Here is a 17,036-nt window from a genome sequence, read left to right as displayed (position 1 = left end):
ACCTTCAGATTGAAAATAAGGGGATGGAGAACAATCTATCATGCTAATGGTCAACAAAAGAAAGCCGGAATAGCCATACTTCTATCATACAACCTAGACTTTAAAATAAAAACTGTATCAAGAGATGCAGAAGGGCATTATATCATAATCAAGGGGTCTATCCACCAAGAAGACCTAACAATTGTAAACATTTATGCGCCAAATGTGGCAGCACCCAAATATACAAATCAATTAATCACAAACATAAAGAAACTCACTGATAGTAATACCATAATAGTAGGAGATTTCAACACCCCATTCACAGTGATGGACAGATCATCTAATGAAAAAAATCAACAAGGAAAGAATGGCTTTGAATGATACACTGGACCAGATGGTCTTAACAGATATATTCAGAACATTTCATCCTAAAGCAGCAGAATATACATTCTTCTCCAGTGCACATGGAACGTTCTCCAGAACAGACCACATACTGGGACACAAATCAGCCCTAAGTAAGTACAAAAAGATCGAGATCATACTGTGCATACTTTCAGACCATAACTGTATGAAACTTGAAATCAACCACAAGAAAAAATTTGGAAAAGTAACAAATACTTGGAGACTGAATAACATCCTACTAAAGCATGAATGGGCTAACCAAGAAATTGAAGAGGAAGTTAAAAAGTATATGGAAGCCAATTAAAATGATAACAACACAACCCAAAACCTCTGGGACGCAGCAAAAACGGTCATAAGAGGAAAGTATATAGCAATCCAGGCCTTCCTAAAGAAGGAAGAAAGATCTCAGCTACACAACCTAACCTTATGTCTTAAGGAGCTGGAGAAAGGGACAGCAAATAAATCCCAAAACTAGCAGAAGACAGGAAATAACAAATATTAGAGCAGAAATTAATGGTATTGAAACCAAAAAAACAGTAGAACAGATCAATGAAACCAGAAGCTGGTTCTTTGAAAGAATTAACAAAATTGATAAGCCACTAGCCAGTTTGATCAAAAAGAAAAAGGAAAGGACCCAAATAAATAAAATGAAGAATGAAAGAGGAGAGATAACAACAAAGACAGCAGAAATTAAAACAATAAGAGAATATTATGAGCAATTATATGCCAATAAAATGGGCAATCTGGAAGAAATGGACAAATTCCTAGAAACATATACGCTACCAAAACTGAAACAGGAAGAAATAGAAAATTTGAACAGACCCATAACCAGTAAAGAAATCAAATTAGTAATCAAAAATCTCCCAAAAACCAAGAGTCCAGGGCCAGATGGCTTTCCAGGGGAATTCTACCACACATTTAAGGAAGACTTAACACCTATTCTCTTGAAGCTGTTCCAAAAAATACAAATGGAAGGAAACTTCCAAACTCTTTCTATGAAGCCAGCATTACCTTGATTCCAAAACCAGACAGATACCCCACTAAAAAGGAGAACTATAGACCCATTTCCCTGATGAAGATGGATGCAAAAATCCTCAACAAGATACTAGTCAACTGGCTCCAATAATACATTAAAAAAATTACTCACTATGACCAGGTGGGACTTATTCCTGGGATGCATGGCTGGTTCAATATCCACAAAACAATCAATGTGATTCATCACATCAATAAAAAAAAAGGACAAGCACCATATGATCCTCTCAATAGATGCAGAGAAAGCATTTGACAAAATACAGCATCTTTTCTTGATAAAAACCTTCAAGAAAGAAGGGATAGAGGAGCATTCCTTGAGATCATAAAAGCCATATATGAACGACCCAATGCTAATATCACCCTCAATGGGGAAAAACTGAGAGCTTTCCCCCTAAGGTCAGGAACAAGACAGGGATGTCCACTCTCACCACTGTTATTCAACATAGTATTGGAAGTCTTAGCTTGTGCAATCAGACAACACAAAGAAATAAAAGGCATCCAAATCGGCCAGGAGGAGATCAAACGTTCACTCTTCTCAGATGACATGATACTCTATATGGAAAACCCAAATGATTCCACCAAAAAACTGCTAGATCTGATTCATGAATTCAGCAAAGTTGCAGGATATAACACCAATGCACAGAAATCGGTTGCATTCCTATACATCAACAATGAAGTGACAGAAAGAGAAATCAAAGAATCAAGAATCAATCCCATTTTCACTTGCACCAAAACCCATAAAATACTTAGGAATAAATCTAACCAAAGAGGTGAAAAATTACACTGAAAACTATAGCAAGCTTATGAAATAAATGAAGAAGACACAAAAAAATGGAAAAAGATTCCATGCTCCTGGATAGGAAGAACAAATATTGTTAAAATGTCGATACTAACCAAAGCAGTCTCCATATTCAATGCAATCCCTATCAAAATAACACCAGCATTTTTCACAGAGCTAGAACAAATAATCCTAAAATTTGTATGGAATCAGAAAAGACCCTGAATAGCCAAAGCAATCTTGAAAAAGAAAACCAAACCAGGAGGCATCACAATCCTGGACTGCAAGCTATACTACAAAGTTGTAACCATCAAGACAGTATGGTACTAGCACAAGAATAGTCACTCAGATCAATGGAGCAGAATAGACAACCCAGAAATGGACCCACAAACGTATGGCCAAATAATCTTTGACAAAGCAGGACAGACTCTCCAATGGAAAAAAGACAGTGTCTTCAGCAAGAGGTGCTGGGAAAACTGGACAGCGACATGCAGAAGAATGAACCTGGACCACTTTCTTACACCATACACAAAAATAAACTCAAAATGGATGAAAGACCTCAATGTGAGACAGGATGCTATCAAAATCCTCGAGGAAAAAGCAGGCAAAAACCTCTTTGATCTTGGCCTCAGCAACTTCTTACTCAACACGTTTCTGGAGGCAAGGAAAACAAAAGCGAAAATGAACTACTGGGACCTCATCAAAATAAAAAGCTTCTGCACAGCGAAGGAAACAATCAGCAAAACCAACAGAATGGGTGAAGATATTTGCAAATGACATATCAGATAAAGGGTTAGTATCCAAAATCTACAAAGAACTTATCAAACTCAACACCCAAAAAAACAAATAATCCAGTGAAGAAATGGGCAAAAGACATGAATAGACACTTCTCCAAAGAAGACATCCAGATGGCCAACTGACACATGAAAAAATGCTCAACATCACTCATCATCAGGGAAATACAAATCAAAACCACAAGGAGATACCACCTTACCCCATCAGAATGGCCAACATTAACAACTCAGGCAACAATAGACATTGGTGAGGATGTGGGGAAAGATCTCTTTTGCATTGTTGGTGGGAATGCAAGCTGGTGCAGCCACTCTGGAAAACAGTATGGAGGTTCCTCAAAAAACTAAAAATAGAACTACCCTACAACTCAGCAATTGCACTACTAGGCATTTATCCACAGGATCCAGGTGTGCTCTTTCGAAGGGACACATGCACCCCCATGTTTATAGCAGCACTATCAATAATAGCCAAAGTATGGAAAGAGCCCAAATGTCCATTGATGGATGAAAGGATAAAGAAGAGGTGGTACATATATATACAATGGAGTATTACTCGGCAATCAAAAAGAATGAAATCTTGCCATTTGCAACTACGTGGATGGAACTGGAGGGTATTATGCTAAGTGAAATTAGTCAGTGAAAGTAAAAAATCATATGTCTTCACTCATATGAGGACTTTATGAGACAAAACAGATGAACATAAGGGAAGGGAAACAAAAATAATATAAAAACAGGGAGGGGGACAAAACAGAAGAGACTCATAAATATGGAGAACAAACTGAGGGTTAGAGGAGGGGTTGTGGGAAGGGAGATGGGCTAAATGGGTAAGGGGCACTAAGGAATCTAGTCCTGAAATCATTGTTGCACTTTATGCTAACTAATTTGGATATAGATTTTAAAAAATAAAAAAATAAAATTAAAAAAAAACATTAACTGCAAGTCTATTAATGCTCCTTCAAAGCCAACATATCATTTGTTTACTGCTTTTAAGATTGTCTTCTTGCTTATTTTCTATCTGATGTATGATCATAATATACCAAGGTGTAGCCTTCTTTATATCTATCCTGGTAAGATTTTACTATTTGAATTTGTGTGTTCTTGTCTTTCATTAAATCTGGAAAATTCTTGACCATTATTTCTTCAAAGAGTGCTTTTGTTCTGGTTTTCTCTACTTTTCTGGTTCTCCAATAACATGAATGCCTGACATTTTTTAATAGTTCTCTTATGTGTCTTATTCAGTGTTATATTTGTTTTCATCAATTTTATTCTTTGTTCTTCATTCTGAGAACTTTCTACTGATCTTCCTTTGCCTCTACTACTCCCCTTTTCTGTAATACCCATTTTGCTATTAACTTCATTCAATAAGTTCCTAATTGCAAATATTTTATTTTATAGTTCTAGAATAACTACTTAATTATTTTATTAATTCTAATCCTCTGTTGACATTTTCTATTTATTCATTATGTCCATCTTACTGTCTATTTTCTTTAAACTATCAATCATGGGAATTGTGAAATCCTTTCTTGGTAATAATAGTTGTATCATCTTTCTTTTTGCTTCTATTGACCACTTATCTCTTTGGTATTGGTCACTTTTCCTCCTGATTATTAGCATTTCTAGTAATTTTTTTTTAAATCTTATGCCTTATATTTTTGAAGATATAATGCAGGGGCTCTGGATTTTGACTTCTTTCACTAAAACATGTTGAATTTTGTTTTTGCAGGCAGTTGAAATATCAGCCAATTACTTTGATCACCTGAAGCTTGATTTTTATGGTGGGCATATTTTACTTGGTCTTTCTGTGGTCTTGCCTAAAAAGCTGGGATAATTACCAAGATATTCCCACTCAAGTTTGGCTCTAACTCCAATATTTCCACAGCACCATGCAGCATCTGAAGTCTCATCTCTCTAGCCTCCTGGCATCTGATAGGCTGCCTGGAGTCTTGACCTGTGCATGTACAGCATAAAAGGCATTCAAAGATATTTGTTACTATCCCATACTTCCAATTTCCATTTGCTACATCCAGCAAGAACACTGTTCTCTACTTGGACTCTGTTACCAAAAGTAAAAGGGACATCTTTCTACTTGGTACTGCTTTTATAAGATAACTTTTTATCTTATGGGTATATATTCAAATATATATTCATATATATATATATATATATATATTTTACATATATATTTACATACAGTAATTTTACATATATATTTACATATAGTAATTTGATTTCATTTATAATGAAACTAAAGGATTGGTGGGGACAAATATTTGATATCCATTTGATAGCAGTTTTATGAAGCAGTCATTAAAGAAACTCTAAACAGGTATTTAACTTCAGTTTTTAAAAGAGATGGCAGATATAGAAATTATTGTCCTTTGAATTCAAATTAGAATTTCAGTGAATCTCCTTTCCTGTGCATGAATAGTACATATACCCAGGGTTCATAAATTCTTTTCCCACCTAAAATTGTTACTGCCTATTTTACATAGGCTCTGATAGTTTACCTGCCAATTAGAATAAGATATCACAAAAATGAGTAACAAACATTGTTTGCCAAAAACTGAGACCTGAAATTACATTTCCCATTCCATTTGTTTAATGTAACTAAAGTTTCCAAAGTGGATATTAAAAAACACAACAACCTGACTCTGAACTGATATTGTTTCTGCTGCCAACTAATGATCAAAACACAAAACAATATTTCTTGTCAAATCCCCTGTCATAACTTTTATTTTATTATTTTATTATTATTTACCAGTATTTTTAAGCAATACACTGATATTTTTATTGGTCTATATAATCCATATTCTCAAATTAACTTAAAGGTCATTAAAATAGTTTGAAAATATTTATTATTTTCTTTATTATATACTCTAAATTGGAAAAATATTATGATAGAAATTCATTGAATAGAAATAAAAGGTTTATGTTCAAAATACTAAATTCTGAGAGAAGGGATAATAACCCAGATTTCTAGAGAAGATACTAGCTTGACATCAGAAAATGGCACAGCTAAAACTTAAGTTCAAAATGAAATGAATACAACTTTCATTGGATATTTATTGTGTACTAAACACTCCAAGTAGAACTTCACATTATATACCATCATTTAACCTTTTGAGCCTTCTATTATAGATGAGGATATAAGGCTCAGAGTAGCCACTTAACTTGTTCAGTATCATATAGTTTGTAAGTGGCAGAGTCGGGATGCAAACCAAAATCAGCCAGACTCCAAAGCCTGTGCTTTTTGCAAACAGAGTGAATTGGCAACTCTACTCTGGAGTAGAAAGTAGAGAATAATAGCCATTTCTTGCTTGTAGAAATACCTGAGTCTCCTAATGTATAGCTGAAGTCAACAATATGGTTTCCCTTTGCCTGCACTTTATGTTCTCTACTCAGTACTCATTCAGGCTAACTGTACTCCCGATTCACTTCACTGCTTCTATTTTTTCCCTCTGGCAACCAGGCATCAGCTTAATTTGTCATCTTTATAGTGTCAAATGTGTCAGGTTTACTGTGCCTGCTCTTTATGACATAAACTCTTCGGCTGAAGATGTACCATTACCCCAAAACAAAATAAGTAAATAGTTTTAAAATGAGTAAGTTCTGGGGATCTAATGTATAGCATGAAGCCTAAAGTTAATAACACTGAATTTTATACTGAAAATTTGCTAAAAGAGCAGATCTTAAGTGTTCTTACTACACACATACACACACACACACACACACACACACACACACACACACACACAAAGGTAACTTAAGAGATGGATGTGTTAGTTAACTTGATTCTAGTAATCATTTCACAATGTACGTATATATCAAATCATCACGTTATACACTCTATATAATTTTTGTCAATTATATCTCAACAAGGCTGCAAAAAATAAGTAAATTGTGTTTCAATTCACCTTAACACATTATGTATATGATCAATTTTTAAAATTAGAAAAAAAAATGCTGAATTCCTTTTAAAAAGTGGTTCATGGGGTGCCTGGGTGGCTCAGTCAGTTAAGTGTCTGACTCTTGATTTCAACTTAGGTCATGATTCCACCATGGTCATGAGATAGAGCCTCACTTTGGACTCTGCACCTGGCATGGAGCCTGCTTAAGATTCTCTCTCTCCCTCTCCTTCTGCCCCTTCCCCCTCAAAAACATTAAGAGTGAGTAAATAAATAAATAAATAAATAAATAAATAAATAGTGGTTCATAATATCTTGAAACACTAGTTTTTTAATAGTGTGCCTCACCAGCTTCACCTTTATAAAATAGCAAAACACAGATGACTGGTACACAATAGTAAGAGAAATTGATAATTTCAGGATAATTTCATCACCTTTCATTATATATTAAGCATGTTCTTGTTATCATAGCCTCAATAAACCTCATTGCTAATGGCTTGGGATTCCATTGAGTCAATGTACCATAGATTACATAGTATTCATCTATTCTTGGATACTTAGATTATTTAAAGTTTTCCCTATTAAAAACCAAAATAACTAGGCAACAGAAGCAAAAGGAAACAAAGTGGGATTCATCAAACTAAAAACTTCTACACACCAAAGGAGACCATCAAACAAATAACAAGACAACCTACCAAACGGGAGAAAATATTTGAAATCATATATCTGATAAGGGACTAATATCAAAATATATAAATAACTCATACAACTCAATAGCAAACAAACAATCTGATCAAAAAATTGGCTGAGTATCTAAATAGACATTTTTCCAAAGAAGACACACAGATGGCCAAAACGTACATGAAAAAGTGCTCAACATCACTAATCAGCAGGCAAATGCAAATCAAAACTTCAATGACATATCACTTGACATCTGTTAGAATAGCTATTATCAAAAAGACAAGAGATAACAAGTATTGGCAAGGATGTAAAAGAAAGGAAACCATCATGCCCTACTGATGGGAATATAAATTGGTGCAGCCAATATTGAAAACAGTATGAAGGTTCCTCAAAACATTAAAAATATAACTAGCATGACTGAGAAATTCCACTTCTGGGTACTTTGAAAATACTAACTTGAAAAGATACATGTACCTTTATTTCCATTGCAGCACTGTTTACAATAGCCAAGATATGAAAACAGCCACTGAGGTGTCCAGTGATGGATGCATCAATAAAGAAAATGTGTGTGTACATGTACACACACACGCGCACACACACACACACACACACACACACACATATATACATATATATACACAACATATATATACATATACATTAATACAGAATATTAATCAGCCATAAAAAGAAGGAAATCTTGCCATTTGTGACAACATGGATGAACCTTGAAGGCATTATGCTAAGTGAAATAATTCAAACAGAGAAAGCACCATACGATCTCACTTATATATGGAATCTAGAAGAAGAAGAAGATGAGGATAAAGAAGATGAAGGAGGAGGAGAAGCGGAAAGAGGAGGGGGAGGAGGAGGAGGGGAAGGAAAAGGAGGAGGAGGGGGAAGAGAAAGAGGAAGAGGAGAAGAAGAAAAAGAAGAAAACAGGAAGAGGAAAGCGAAGAGGAAGAGGAAGGGGAAGGAGAAGAAGAAAGAAAAGGAGAAGAGGAAGAACTCCTGGAAACAGAGACCAGATTAGTGGTTGCCAAAAGTGAGGGGTAAGGAGTGAGTCCAGTTATACAACAAATAAGTCATAGAACTATAAGGGAAAAAATAAAAATAATGCTAATTTTTAAACAGACTTTTTATGTTTAGAATTATGTACAAAGGCTAAGCTAACAGGTAAATTCTTAGTCAAATATATTTTATATTTTTAAGACATCTGATAATTATTGACTACTCTTTGGAAATCCTTTTTATTTTCTGAAGAAAAAGGAAGTTTCCTACATTTTCCTTGAACTTTCTTCCCATCTGCTAAATCTGGTAGATATTGAATCTCTTATAAATACCCAAAATGATTACACTTACTCTACCCTCCCCCCCCATTTCCTATTATTTCTCTAATTTATGGAAATATGAGGAAAATTCTTTATACTCTGCTCTTGGATCAATGTCTTGCAATTGTCACTCAACAATATTTTACTTACTGTTCTTTTGAAAGCTCTAATTGTTGACTTATTTTTCTATTCTTTTCTTCATCTTTATCTCTAGTATAACCCTCCTCTTTCCTTTATATAAATTTTTAGCCATTCTGGTTCCTTTCTCCCTGACTTTAGCATCTTTTTACTTTATTCTTTGACTTCATCTCTGATTATTTTTGTGTCTAAAGGAGAAATACACAAATCCTCAATTACGATTAGAGACTTCAATGCTCTTTTCTCAGTAACTGATAGCACAAGTCCAGATCTTCTTCAACTTAAAATGGAGTTAAGTCCCTACAAACCCATCATAAGTTGAAAATGTTGTAAGTCAAAAAATATTTAATACCCCTAACCTACTGAATATCAGAGTTTAGCCTAGCCTATGTCAAATGTGCTCAGAATACTTCCATTAGTCTAGAGTTGGACAAAATTACCTACCACAAAACCCATTTTATAATCAGGTGTTGAATATCTTATGTCATTTATTGAATACAGTACTGAAAGTGAAAGACAAAATGGAGGTATGGGTACAGAGTGGTTGCATAAGAGTATGAGTCGTTTATCCTCACAGTCACGTGGCTGAATGGAAGCTGTGGCTGTTGCTGCCCAGCATCACAACAGAGTATTGTACCACATATCACTAGCCCAGGAAAAGATCTAAATTTAAAACTTGAACGGGCACCTGACTGGCTCCGTTGGTAAAGCACTGGACTCTTGATCCCAAGGTCATGAGTTCAAGCCCCACGTTGTGGCTTAATTTTTTCTAATTAAAAAAAAATTAAAGTTCGAAGTATCATTTCTGCTGGATGTGAGTCACTTTTGTAAAGCTGAAAAAGCGAAAGTTGAAACATCATAAATAGGGAACCATCTGTAATTAAGAATTTAGTAGGATATAGGAGACTTGAACAACATTATCCCAACTTAACCTAACATATAAAGCTTTAGAATCAACAACAGCAGACCATATATTCTCTTTTAAGTGCACACTGAAAAATTACCAAAATGTACTATATTCTGGGCCAGAAGACAAGACTCAACACATTTAAGAGCATTAAACTAATACAAAGTAGAAATTTTCTCTGATCACAGTAGTATTGAACTATAAGTGAATATCAGAAAGATATCTGGGAAATCCCAAAAATGTTTGAAATATAAGCAATACACTAAATAACCCATAAATCAAAGAAGAAATTACAACTGAAATTATTTTGAATTGAATAAAAATAAAAACACAACACACCAATATTTTTGGAAGATACTAAAGCAGTTCTTAGAAGGAAACAGATAGCATTAAAAGCTTATATTAGAACAAAAAAAGTTCTCAATGACCAAGTTTCTACCTTACGATGTTAAAGAAGGGCCAATTAAACCAAACGTAAAACACAGAAAAAACACAGTAAGGTTAAACACAGAAACTAATGGAACAGAAAATAAAACAATAAAACCAAAATTATATGTTTTGAAAGGTTAATAAAATTCATAAATTTCTATACAGATTGATAAAACAAAATGAAAAAAGACACAAATGTATTAAATACATGTTGAACTTGGTAGGCAACTAAAACATGTTAATGAACAACTTTCTTAAAGATACAAAATACCAGAAAAAAATACATATGAAAACAAACTAACTTGCTTCACATTTAACTACTTTCTTGGCACCAGCTTTACTCATATGACAAAATGAAATTTCACATGACAAACAAAATTTTACTCCACATGTTCAGACTGGGTTGTGTTAGAAGTTTGCAATATGCCATTGAATTTCTGTCCCATTTTTTACCTCCTTCAAAAAACAATTGAAGGGTTAAACACAATACCAAATGTCTGTGTGAAAAATACCTCACCCCAGAAAGTTCTGCTAACGTTAACTGACAAAATACACCTTTCAAAAATGTTGGGGAACCTTTTCATGAGGCCTTTCTTTACTTAGGGATAAGAAGTTGCTTAAAATAAAGGTTAAGTGTCATATGCTGGTTAATTTAACTTTTTAAAATAAGGAGTAAGCTAAAGCAATTATAAACCTTTCAAAATCAAGGCCTATCTGGATTGACAGGAAAAGGTGCAAATTATCTACTGTGGCAAAGCAGTGCAAAAAAGAACCAGGAAAACATTATAATGGTACCCAGGGGGTGAAAATGCAGGTAAAATAACATCTCATCTTTGTCATCATGAAGAATTTCCCTTATTATTTCTTTTCTAAGACTAGCTCATGTTATTATATAAAATCTCAATAGAAAAATTATGATATAGAGATTTTGATGAAATATGTGAAAAGAAGCATAATATTATGTTTTGAGTAAAAGATCCTTATTTATTATATTACTTTCAGCCCATATATTTGAAATTAGAGAGAAAATGTCCAAGCACATCTCCTTCTGTGTTTATTACAGTGCCTTGCACATAATACAATTACCCCATTAATAACAGTTTAATGACTGGTATTATGCAGAAAGATGTTTACATTTTCTTCGATTATATACCCCTGTAATTTGCCTTGATATCAGATATTAGAAAAATTGCACCATTAGCCTTGATAAGTCATATTTAATTAAGACTTTTACCAATATTCACTAATACAAATGCTTAAAGTGTGGCATTGTATACAAATCAAACGGGTAGAAACTTGATATTTTTTTCTCAAATATCGTTTTCTTAAAAGGGTAGAGAATAGAATCCAGATTACTAAAATTTGGAAAGTGAATTTCTAAAATTGAAAGTATTTCTGAATATATATAAATCACTTCTAAAATAAAAATACTGAAAACCACCTAGAAGGTTAAACATAAAAAACAAATTGGATCAAATCATTATTAAATTGAGTACCATCAAGTTTTGATTTAATATACAATGGCATTTTATTTTTAAGTATAAAGTTTCATCAAATCAAATATACTGAAAACACCTACCAGACGGAAGACACTAGAATAAATGTCCTCCTTTGCCTAGAAGCAGATAAAACTGAACCAGGAAAAGACAAACTGATTTTTCACTATGAACTGTGGACTCATAAAGGCTAAGAGAGAAGATCTAAAATTATAAGACTGCAACGTGGAGCTGAATTAAGCTCCTGGTACATTGCTCAAAGTGTAGAGATAGAAGATGCTGGATTATTCCATTCCACTAAGAATGCAGTCTTTTAAAATTGCTACTCTGACCTGGGTCATTCTTCCCATCAAAGTTGCTTCACAGCCTCTGAATTAAGAAATCATTTTGAAGTAGAAGAAAAAAAATGAAGGAAATACAAGGCCATTTAAGTTATGTTCTCTGGAACAATGGTCAAAAAAAACCCCTCATAGTCACAGATAAAAAAAATGCTTTAATAAATGAATTACAGTGACCCAGCTCTTAAGGCCTGATTTTCAATGTCCACAACTGCTGTTACCCAAAGAGGGAGAGAATGTAATAACATAACGTTATTGCAATTTAATGGATGTAAGCAAGTTATTTCCTCAAATGGTAGCTCTCTCATGATGTTTATCTTTTTTTTTTCTTATATTCAGTTTGTTTCTGAAGGGGAAAAACCACAAAGCTCTTTCTGAAGAAAGCATTGAGAGAAGGAGATCCACATTTCTTCAAAGAACCAATTTGAAAAATTAACATTGTATTTTTTCCTCATTAAAAAAATAAATCTTTGTAAAATTATCATTTATTTATAAAAGAAATGAGAATAAATTGAGAACTTGTTCCTTCCTGAGTATTCTGACTTTTAAAATTATAGTTCATTCAAAATCCTACTCCTTACATTTTCACTTAAAAAGATACATCACATTTATTCACACATTGTGCCAGGCACCATGGAAAGCAGATGAATATTGTAATAGTAAAAAAATACAATCATATAAAATATTTAGTCAAATCATATTTATCCAAAATAGGAAAACCTTATAAAGCTTTCTAGAATTATTAACCAATTGTGAATGTCTAAGAGGTTCTCACCTCTATGAATAGACAGTCTATGAATCCTTGTTGAATTAAATTGAAGAAAATTTTGGTAAGCAAGACCACATCTTTTCTTTGTTTACTCAAATGCTAACTTACATTCATATTTAATATTCCTCCTAAATAGACTTTTTCTATATGACTACACCTTCATCTTTAAAATTCAGTATATTTCTATAACCTTTATTAGAATATGTTTCTACAAAATGTGGCATGGGTTCAAATTAGGTTCTTTCATCTACCAACTGCCAATTTCCTTAAATCTGCATTTTTTCATCTGTAAATGGGGATTATCACAAAAGAATTGAACATTAAATAATATACTACTGAAAATGGTTTGTGCATAAGAAAGTGATATAACTAAATTGAATGTATTTCATATCACTTTATATTATTTTTTTTAAATATTTATTTTTTGAGAGAGAGAGAGCAAGTGAGTATGAGCGGTGGAGGGGCAGAGAGAGAGGTAGACACAAAATGTGAAGCAGGCTCCAGACTCTGCGCTGTCAGTACAGAGCCCAATGTGGGGCTCAAACTCACGGACCTGGAGACCATGACCTGAGCTGAAGTTGGACATTTAACTGACTGAGAGACCCAGGTGCCCCTGTGCAATTATTTTTTAAGCATTCATTATGCTCTATCCTGGAGGGTATTTTTCCCCCAAACTAACAAAATACTCAGGAAATTAACTTAATAAATGATGGCATAAATTAATTACTTATTATTCATTGTTTCATTGTTTGATAAAAGTTTTAGCAAATGACTTAAATTAAATAGGTGTGTTTCAATGATTCATTCTTTCAGAGGATTTATTTCATGTAGGAATTCACTTACTTTTAGGACAAAGTGGAAGGACCATGACTATGGATTCTCGTACAAAGTTTGGGAAAAAAGAAACAGTGATTTAGCACTTACTATATTAGGTACTGTTCTAAACATTTCACAAGGATGATTTCATTGACTCTCTGGTCAATCTCCTGAGGAAGGTACTATTATCACTATACTAAAGATGGGGAAACTGAGGTTAATGGAATTTAAATTAATGGGCAAGGTGCACATTTAGTAAGTGGCAGAGAGGAACAGGAAGAAGATTCTGGTTTCTAGTTTATTATTTAATATTTTAGAGTTCCTCCAATATCATCTCTCTCATTTTTATTATTGTAGTCGACACACAATGTTATATTAGTTTCAGGTGTGCAACATAGTCATTCAACAATTCTACACATTACTCAAGGCTCATCCATCATGTAGCTGTATTCACCAATCTGTTAATATATATTATTCCAGTATTATTGATATATTGCCTATGCTCCACTTTTCATCTCCATGACTTATTTATTTTAAAGCTAGAAGTTTGTTCCTCTTACTATTCTTTGCCCATTTTGTCAAATATCATTTCTTATCACTTTATGATAAATAATGCCATTTTGAACATGTTAAGTATACATTTAAGCTAAATATAATTTTAATAACTTTTGTTTGTACTGAGTGCAACTAAAATTAACTGAATCTTTATTTTCATAACCATATGGCTCTTAGGACATAAATTTACCCTAACCTATTAAAATAAGGATTTTTAAAAATAATATCATTAAGATATCTTTATTATGATTAATTAATACATCATAATGGTAACCACTACCACATCATCCCACAAAGCACTCTAGAACACTATATATTTGACTGAATACTGTTTTTTTTTAAGTTTTTATTTAAATTTCAGGTAGTTAACATTCAGGGTAATAATAGTTTCTGGTGCGCAACAGTGATTCAACACTTCCATACCATACCCAGTGCCCATCACAGCAAATGCACTCCTTAATCCCCATCACCTATTTTACCCATCCCCCTAACCACCTCTCCTCTGGTAACCATCAGTTTGTTTTCTGGGTTTTTAAAAATATTTTTTAATATTTTTTTTAATGTTTATTTATTTTGAGGGAATGAGAGACAGAGTATGAGTGGGGGAAGGGCAGAGAGAGAGAGAGGGAGACACAGAATCCAAAGCAGGCTCCAGGCTCTGAGCTCTCAGCACAGAGCCTGATATGAGGCTTGAACTCACAAACCATGAGATCATGACCTGAGCCAAAGTCAGATGCTTAACCAACTGAGCCACCGGGCACCCCACCATGAGTTTGTTTTCTATAGTTTAGAGTCTGCTTCTTGTTTTGCCTCTCTCTTTTTTTACCCTTTGCTCATTTGTTTTGTTTCATAAATTCCACATGTGAGTGAAATCATACAGTATTTGTCTATGACTGACTTATTTTATTAAGATAATACTCTCTAGCTCCACCCATGTCATTGCAAATGATAAGATTTTATTCCTTTTGAAGGCTGGGTACTATTCCATTGTGTATATCTACCATCTCTTTATCCATTCATCAATGGATGAACACTTGGGCTGTTTCCATAATTTGGCTATTGTAAATAATGCTGCTATAAACATCGAGGTGCATGTATCCTTTTGAATTAGTGTTTTTGTATTCTTTGGGTAAATACCTAGTAGTGCAATTGCTAGATCATAGGGGACTTCTATTTTTAACTTTTTGAGAAACCTCCATATTGTTTTCCAGAGTGGCTGCACCAGTTTGCATTCCCACTAAGAGTGCATGAGGGTTTCCCTTTCTCCACATCTTCGCCAGTACCTGTTTTTTCTTATATTGTTGATTTTAGTCATTCTGACAGGTGTGAGGTCACAGTCTTAATAACATATTATTTTTTCAGGCTTAATGTCATACTTAGAACAAATTTAAAGATCTTACCATGACCCACAAAGTCCTATATGTTCTGTCCTCTAGCAACCTCCTGATTTAATTTCCCCCTTCTCTTCCTCTTCAGCTTGCTTCCCTCCAATACACAAGGCAGCTTTCCTCATAGAGTCTCTGTAAAGCTCTTACCTCTCTGCCTGGAGCACCATTTCCCTGGACATTCATAAACTCCCTTTCTCATCTCACTGGGGACTGGCTCAAATGACACTTCCTCAGAGAGGCCTTTTTTACTTTTTACTGTATCTATAATAACACCTCCATGTCTCTCTATCCCCTTGCTCTTATTTATTTATTTATTTATTTATTTATTTATTTATTTAATTTATTATTTTATTATACTTAATTCTATTATCATTATAAGATACATTTATTTCTGTCTCCCCACCAGAATGTCATCTTCATGAGAGCAGAGACTTTATCTTTTTTTGTTCAATACAGCTTCAATATGGTATAGAATAGTAGCTTCTCAAGAAATCATATTTGTTGAAGAAATAAAAATTTTTACTTGTTAATTCCCTCTGATAAAGGTTATTCATAATAGATTTGACAAAAGCCATCAATTTTACTAATGGATTACTTTGATATTAATAGAAGTAATAAATCAAGATATTGATTTGAAAGATATTATGTAACTTCATATTTTTTGGTCATTTCAGATTAGGTGGCATATGAGGCCATAAGGTAGAGGAATAAAACAACACCAGACCAGGAATTAAGAGACTGGATTCTGATACTTTCTATGTGTATGGCTTTAGTCAAGGCATTTCACCAGAAAGGATGCCATAGACTCAATACTATCAAAATCCTATTTAAAGATAAAAAAAATGTCCAAGTTCAAAAACATATTATGGAAGAGTCTGGTTTATAACCTAGGTATGTTAGTCTCTAAAGTTCATTCTCTTCTCTATAGCCTTTCTTCTTCATTAAACTCAAGAAGAAAGTTGACATTTATGTGATTTAATCTGTGAAAATCAGTCAAATAGCTTTTATAATAGTCAGCCACTATACTATTTCATTCATAGGGTAAATTTTTGGGTGTTGTCCATATATCTTTTCATTTGTTTTATAATCTTATTGATATAGAAATACTGATTACAGAAGGGGGAAAATGCTAGTATAAAATTCTTGACCAGAAAAAAAATTAAAAATTATCAAATTGACACACCAATTCAATTCATATCGTGGAAGAAAATTAACCAGAATGCCATTAAACATAAGCACTAATTTAGAATTCTTGTGTCATGAAAATACTCCAAAGGAGTGTTCTGTCTTAAGGAAGAGGC

Source organism: Lynx canadensis, chromosome B4, assembly GCF_007474595.2.
Source record: "Lynx canadensis isolate LIC74 chromosome B4, mLynCan4.pri.v2, whole genome shotgun sequence".
NCBI classification, from domain to species: domain Eukaryota; kingdom Metazoa; phylum Chordata; class Mammalia; order Carnivora; family Felidae; genus Lynx; species Lynx canadensis.
This window is presented reverse-complemented; position numbering follows the sequence as displayed.